The sequence below is a fragment of the Glycine max genome, chromosome 19 (assembly GCF_000004515.6).
Source record: "Glycine max cultivar Williams 82 chromosome 19, Glycine_max_v4.0, whole genome shotgun sequence".
Classification (NCBI taxonomy): Eukaryota; Viridiplantae; Streptophyta; class Magnoliopsida; order Fabales; family Fabaceae; genus Glycine; species Glycine max.
This window is the reverse complement of record NC_038255.2, coordinates 10118891-10127528: the sequence shown is the minus strand read 5'-3', so window position 1 is coordinate 10127528 and position 8638 is coordinate 10118891.

Here is an 8638-nt window from a genome sequence, read left to right as displayed (position 1 = left end):
TACTAGCTGGTAAAGTTCTAGATCCAATTGCTTGTCCACTTAACTACCATGACCACACAATCATGTGCCATGGACAAATAGAAGCGAAGTTACGCCCCAAATATTGTCTCCTCACTTTACCTTCTCTTGGATGTGTACAGTTTGTGCGATTGACTTCATTTTGTTATTCTGTTTTGTCTCCTTTTATAAGGTTTTGATACATCCCTTCCAACAGTTTCCTCATGTGCAAATATACATATGTTGTGGATGACAACATATTACTCTCGAAGAAATTTTTTTCTTTATATAATGAGAATTTTTCTATGTGCAAATCTGCATACTGCACCTCATTTTTGTTTAATCCCATCCTTTTTCATAATTGCTTAGGCAGATTAGTCTCTGAAAATATAATAGTTTTGCAAGGAGGGAAACTAAGTAGTAAAAATGAGTTTGATAGTGTCTCTTATGTTAGACAAGTGGCCTCAGGTATCTTAAGAAGGGGGGTTGAATTAAGATATTACAAACTATTTCCCCAATTAAAATTCTACTTTGATTTTAATGCAAGTCCCAAGTTCCCTTAAAGATAGATTTCTAAAAGATGATTCAAAATAACCAATCTGAATGTAAATGTAAAGCAACAATAAATAAAAGAGTTTAAGGGAAGAGAAAGTGCAAACTCAGTTTTATACTGGTTTGGCTACACCCTTGTGCCTACGTCCAGTCCCCAAGCAACCCGCTTGAGAGTTCCACTATCTTGTAAAAACCCTTTACAAGTTCTGAACCACACAGGGACAACCTTTCCTTTGTGTTCAGACTGCTTTACAACAAGAGACCCTCGGTCTCTTAATCCCTTTTCAGAAGTAAGAAGAAGAGAAAAAGAAATCTCTCTTGAAAGAGATAAATTGAACAATGAAGCACTCAAATAATTCCTTATTGAATTACAAGTGTTTTGGCCATGGAATGCTTTAGAGGATAAGACAATTTTGCTTTTGAGAGGATAAGACTTTTTGTTCAGAAAAACTCTAAGCAAATTCGTGTTCCAAGTCACATATAAATAGACCTTTGATGGCCATTCAAATACTAATTGAATAGATGTGACTCTTGGAAAATATTTTCTGAAAAGCTCCTCTGGTAATCGATTACAAGACTTGTGTAATCGATTACAGGCTTTAAAATTTGAAATTAAAAACATTCAATAATTGCTGGTAATCGATTACCATCCAAGTGTAATCGATTACACATTGTAAAATTTGAATTCAAATTTCTAATAGTTGTTATAAATAGTTTCAACTGTTGGTAATCGATTACATGCTTTAAAAAATATTCAAGATCATTTTAAAAGCATTTTAGGATGTATTTTGGCCACTGGTAATCGATTACATCCTCTGGTAATCGATTACTAGAGAGTAAATCTTTTGTAAAAACATTTTAGCTTAAATTCTTTGGCCAAACCTCTTGCTGTTTCAACTTGGAATTCCCTTCCTAAGTCTCTAGAGATTATCATATATCTTGAATTTCATGGATTCTTGTCTTAAATTAAACTTGAGAAGCGCATGATCCTTTGGCATCATCAAAACATCAAAATGTCTTTGCTTCTCCAATCTCCCCCTTTTTGATGATGACAATTTAATTCCTGAAATCAAGATACAAGATAGAATATATACAAGATAGAACGTTCACTCATCCCATACTCCCCCTAAGTTTTGGAATTTATGATCTCTTGATTTCTAAGCTTCTAATCCCCGTTTCTCTCCCCCTTTGGCAACATCAAAAAGCCAAAGTACGTGTAAATTAACATAAGGCAGAAAATAACACAGCCATAACCATTCACAAGTCGAAATCAAACATAATTCAGTTATAATTTACTAAGTGCCAAATACTTAAATATAACCAAAGTTCAGAGAATAATTTCATAAAACATAGCCAAATACACGGCTTAAAACATAGTCAAATGCAATAATCTTTTTAGTGAAAGCTGGTCAGGTTCAGGTTCAGTTTCAATTAAGCGCCTGGGGCATCCCATGGACTGAGCAAAAAGGCTCAGGTTATCAAATTCTGGACATAGTTTAAAGCACAAAGTGAGGACCAGAACCTCAATCTCATGTTCTTTTCTTTTAAAAGACTACGATGAGAAAATTATTGAGGACAGGAATCGCTGGGGGAAACCAAGAAGGACACTCAAAATAAAAGAACATGCAGCGACTTCCTCAATTGCCCCAGATCCTAAGCGTAGTATCGCTTGACAACATCGGAGTTCACGGGTGAAGGTAGCTCCTCGCCATCCATGTCTGTGAATGATCGAGGCCGTACCCGAATCAAATAAACATGAAAATGCAGTAACTAGGAAGTGATCCTAGGTCGTTTCCCAACGAGCAATGATAAACCAAATGTTCATAATACACTTGCAGTAACAGTAACGATTGGGGGGGTTGTTTGTTTTGTGATTTAAAGGACAGAACAAGTAAATTGGAATACAAAACTACTAATATTAAAAATGGGTTGTTTCCTCTGATCCAGAAGCCATTCTCTTATCCTGGGTTATGGAGAATTCGTCCCTAACAGTTAACCACTTAATCCAACCCTATTTCAATTTACTAAGCAAAAATCAACTTAGAGTTGTCAATACGTGATTAGGCAACACATACACCAGTTAGCCCTTCATCCATTAAGCATGAACGCAAGTTAGGCTCAGAGGCAATTAATCGAACACGAAGCGTGCACTGATTAATGTTCACGAATTTGGGTTAACTGGTGAAGGGGAAACTGCCAGGAAGCCACATTATAAACGAAACCTCAAAGAGAGTTGGGCTTCGTCCTCAAAAGGAAACAACACCAGAAAATCTAACCTTCCATAGATTCAAACAGAAAACGCAAATGAAACTAAAAGTAGAAACGTAAATGAAGCAGAAATGTAAATGAAGCAGAAACGTAAATGGAAGTAGAAGAAGAAACAAGAACGAAATTGTTATTAGAAGCAGAAAATGGAAAATTGCATTAAGAACGAAACAGTAGCATTCAAGTAGAAAAACGTAAAAACCTCAACAAAGCTATGAATAATGAATAAAATAACAGAATACCCTGCACGAATCCCAAGGCTACTATTTAAAAAGAGTCACTCAAAGTCACTGGGCCATATTACAATACTCTGGCCCAAAACGAAATAAACACTGAACCGCATAAAATAAAATTGCAAAATTTCCTAATTAGAAATTAACTAAGGTAAGCGCTGCTTTATTTGCCCTCTTCAAGTCCACAACCAAAATCCGGATTAAGCCCGATGTTTCATTAATTCCTGAAATTAGATTAAAAACATCAAATTAGCTAAATGAGCCCAAATGATAAAATTGCCTAATTAATTGACAATTAAGACCAATCAGTAATTAAAATGGTGCAAAAAGGGTTTAGAAAATAGAAGGAAATGATGGCACATCGAAACCCCCCATACTTAGCCTTTTGCACTCCTGGGCAAAATGAAACAAAGAACAAAATCCAAGGATATCAAAGAGAGACAAACAAAAACATTCACATATTTCTCAATGAACTTCAAGGAATGAAAGGAATGGGTAACATCTAACATAAGGAGATCCAAAAAGTCAAGACATTCATGAAAATCATCCAAGCAACCCAATCATGGCAAAATAGTTAATCAACTCAAGAATGAAAAGTGATAAAGCCTCATAAGATATACACTCTATCTCTCAAGTGTCTAAGCTACTATTTACCCTCAAAGCACCCATGAAAACAAACACCACATAAACTTGGCAAGATTCTAAAATTGACAATCAACCCATAAACACAAGCACATGAAGATCAAAAGGTCTTTTAAGGTTGTAATGGGGCCAAGGACAAGGTATGGAAAAATATGGAATAAGTGGTTGAATCCCAAAGGAATAGAGGAGCAATGGGGAATAAGTGCATATTAAGAAAAAATAAGAAAATAAAAAGAAGTAAAGATAAAATTTAAACATAAAGAGTAGAACCAAGAGTCTCATCCTTTTTTTGTCATTTAAGATCTTATTCACTCAACTTTATTGCTTTTCTTTTTCTTTTTAGATTTTTTTTCTTTTTTACGTACGTAGCCTTTGAGAAACAACATCTCATTCAGCATGTCCAACATTTAACCAATATACAATGTACATCAAGTATGGCCCAAAATACATCATGAAGCATAGCCAACAAAACATGTTATCCAATAAAACAAAAACCCCCACACTTATTCCCAAAACAATTCCAAAGCTCCAAAATTACTTAAGGATGTGGTGATATCATGGTTTTTCATTTAAGGCTTGTAGTGAGCTTCAAAACAAGGAAAGGGAAACAAGGCTCAAAAGGGCTATCAAAGGAATTAATTCAAGGTAAGTCCATTTGGCTAGAAGCTTATGAGAACAAAATTGCCTCAATCATTTCCAAATATGCATGTGAATTAGGAAGCCAAGGCTATTGTGCAAGCAATCAATGGAGAAAAACACACCAAATGATTATGATGATGGATGGCTCAAATTCTCACAAAGGTAAACTCATCACTTTCAAATTGAGCTTTCAAAACTATCATGACATGTAGAGGAGAATCAAGGATTTCAAGTCACAGAATTTCAAGAACTTTTATTTTCAAAACAATTACCCATTTCTTGAACATATCCTATAATTCAAAGAAAAACATGCAAAGTCGTACATGCACACAAAATTGGCCCAAAATATTAAACTAGATATCCAACAAAACTAACAACATTAAAAAATTAACACAACTAACAAATTAACAAAACCAACAAAACTAGCAAAACCAAAGAACACTCCACCCCCATACTTAAACAACACATTGTCCTCAATGTAGCACAATTAAAAGATTAAAAACAATTAAATCATCAAATAGAATCGGACAAGTGTAATAAAAGCAAAGAAGGAGATAGGAAAAGAAAAACTCCCTAAGTCATGGTGGAGGAAGAGTAGGGTGGAGTAAGGAAGTCTCTTCCACCACTGCGTCCACTAAAGAAGGGTTCGTGAGGAATGGCTTAAGTCGATGTCCGTTGACCTTGAAGCTCTTGTTTGTGGAGTCGCTTTTGATCTCAACTGTACCATAAGGAAAAACATTAGTAACAACAAAAGGACCAATCCACTTAAACCTCAACTTACAACTCATGAGTCCAAGCCTAGAATTATACAATAACACTTTTTGCCCAACCATGAAGTCTTTCTTAACTATCATGCTATCATGGAACTTCTTGGTCTTTTCTTTGTAGAACTTGGCATTCTCGTAGGCTTCTAGGCGGATTTCATCTAACTCACTCAGTTGCAACTTTCTTTCCTCACCAGCTTGATCCATAGAGAAGTTGCAAGTCTTCACTGCCCAGTATGCTTTGTGCTCAATTTCCACTAGAAGATGACATGCCTTTCCAAAGACAACCCGATAAGGAGACATTCCTATGGGTGCTTTGTAGGCAGTCCGATGTGCCCAGAGAGCATCATCAAGCCTGGTACTCCAATCTTTCTTGCTTGGCTGCACAATCTTCTCTAAAATTCTTTTGATCTCCCTGTTAGAAATTTATGCCTGTCCATTGGTCTGGGGGTGGTATGGTGTGGATACCCTGTGTACCACCCTGTAATTTTTAAGCAGGGTATGCATTGTTCTGTTGAAAAAATGGGTTCCTTGATCACTAACAATTGCTTTAGGTACTCCAAACCTGCAAAACAGATTAGACCTGACAAAATCTGCAACAACTTTAGCATCATTAGTTCTAGTGGGCTTGGCTTCCACCCATTTTGAAACATAGTCAACTGTAAGGAGAATGTAAACATAACCAAAAGAGACAGGAAAAAGGCCCATGAAATCTATACCCCAGACATCAAACACCTCACAGAATAACATAGGTTGCTGATGCATTTGTTGTCGCCATGTAAGTGTATTTCTTGCTCTCTGACACTGCTCACAAGTGCTGCAGATCTTCCATGCATCTTTGAAGATGGTGGGCCAATAAAAACCATAATCAAGCACTTTGCGAGCTGTCCTTTGAACACCCAGATGACCTCCTGGTGTGGAAGAATGACAGAACTGCAGGACTGAGTCAGTCTCATGATCTGGAATGCACCGTCTAATGACCTGATCACTGCACAATTTCCACAAGTAGGGGTCATCCCAAATAAAATGCTTAGCATCACTTTTAATTTTATCTTTTTGGGCCTTAGATGCTAAGGGAGGAAAAACAGAAGCAACTAAATAATTGACAATGTTGGCAAACCAGGGAGTAGAAAGAGAGTCAGAAATACTATACAGTATATACAAATGATCATTTGGGAAATCATCCCGAATGGGTGAATCCGCATCCGTTACACGTTCGATCCAACTCAAATGATCAGCAACTAAATTTTATGCTCCGCTCCTATCACGGATCTCCAAGTCAAACTCTTGGAGCCAGAGCATCCATTGGATCAACCTAGGCTTAGAATCAGCCTTCTTCAACAAGTACTTTAGAGCTGCATGGTCAGTATAAACAATAATGCGGGTACCAAGCAAATAAGATCAAAATTTTTCAAGAGCAAAAACTATGGCTAGAAGCTCCTTCTCAGTAGTAGTATAATTCGCTTGGGCAGCATCTAAAGTCCTAGAAGCAAAGTATATCACCCTGGGCAATTTATCAATTTTCTGAGCAAGGACAGCCCCCAATGCATAATTTGATGCATCACACATAAGCTCAAAAGGGGTTGTCCAATCGGGTGCCTGGATGATGGGGGTGGTAGTCAGCGCTCTTTTGAGGCAATCAAAAGCCTTTTTCCATCTGTCATTAAAGTCAAACTCCACCTCCTTTTGCAACAAGTTGGACAGTGGAAGGGCTACTTTGCTAAAATCCCTTATAAAGCGCCTATAGAATCCTACATGACCAAGAAAAGATCGCACCTCTCGCACACAAGAGGGGTAAGGCAATGGTGAAATAACATAAATTTTTGCAGGATCTACTTCAATACCCTTATTGGAAATAATGTGGCCTAAAACTATACCTTGCTCAACCATAAAATGACATTTTTCAAAATTTAGAACAAGGTTAGTTTCAATGCATCTATTCAAAACTTTTTCCAAACTATCCAAACAACCATCAAAAGAGGATCCATACACAGTGAAATCATCCATAAACACCTTTATGCAATTTTCTAAGAAATCACTGAAAATACTAATCATGTACCGTTGGAAGGTACCAGGGGCATTGCACAGGCCGAAAGGCATCCTCCGATAGGCAAAAGTGTTGAAGGGGCAGGTGAATGTGGTCTTTTCCTGATCCTCAGGAGCAATAATAATTTGCATATAACCAGAAAAACCATCAAGGAAGCAATAGTGAGATTTACCTGCCAGGCGTTCAAGCATCTGGTCAATGAATGGCAGGGGAAAATGGTCCCTTTTTGGTAACCTGGTTCAGCCTCCTATAGTCAATGCAAACTCTCCAACTGTTCTGCACCCGAGTAGGAATCAGCTCCTCCTTCTCATTTTTTATCACTGTGAGGCCGGTCTTCTTTGGGACTACCTGGACGGGACTCACCCATTGGCTGTCGGAGATAGGATAAATGATTCCAACTTGCAAAAGCTTGGTTATCTCCTTCTTCACTACATCAAGAATCATCGGGTTGAGTCTTCTCTGTGGCTGTCTTACTAGTTTAGCTCCATCCTCTAAATTTATTCGATGCATACATGTGGATGGGCTAATACCAAGAATGTCCGCCAGGGTCCAGCCTATAGCCTTCTTATGCTTCTTAAGGATAGACAACAACTTCTCCTCTTGCTCATCAGCAAGGGAGGCAGATATAATCACTGGAAAACTTTTGCTATCATCCAAGTAATCGTATTTTAAATTTGATGGCAGAGGCTTCAATTCTGGTGTGGTCAGCTGGATAGTGGTAGAAGGAGATGGTTTCTCAGCCTGTACCTTATAAAGAAAGTCAGAGGTATGTGTACTTCCTGAAACATGGTTAGTCCTATCTGACTCTATAAAAACAATCTCGAGAGGTAAAACACCACCACCAGACATGCAATCAATATCACTTTCAGATTCACTCTCAGCATCAAATTCAGACATATGATAAAATACAATTTCAGACTCAATGCATGAAAAGTGAGAGGCATGCAGATTAGAGTAAAGATCAGTCATGTATTAATCAACAACATGGTCAATTATTTCAGCACGAAATACAGAAAGATCTTCTGATGGGTATTTCATAGCATCCAGAATATTAAAATGAACAGTTATATCACCAAACTCCATGGATAGTGTGTCTGCATATACATCTATCTTAGTTCTAGCAGTTTTCATAAAGGGTGTGCCTAGAATGATGGGAACTGATCCTTGAGAAAACCCATCCTCCATATTCAAAATATAAAAATCAACAGGGAAAATCAGTTCACCAACTCTAACTAAGACATCTTCTATGAAACCAACAGGATAGGCAACACTTCTATTAGCTAAATGAATTACCACATCATTTGACTGCAAGGGACCTAGAGATAGAGAATTAAAAATAGACAGAGGCATAACACTAACAGAAGCTCCTAAATCTAGCATGGCATTGTCAAACTTACTATTCCTTATAATACAAGGTATGCTGAATGTCCCTGGATCTTTACATTTTTCAGGAATTTGGGGAACAGATTTACCAATCAATGCGGAGACATTTCTGCCCA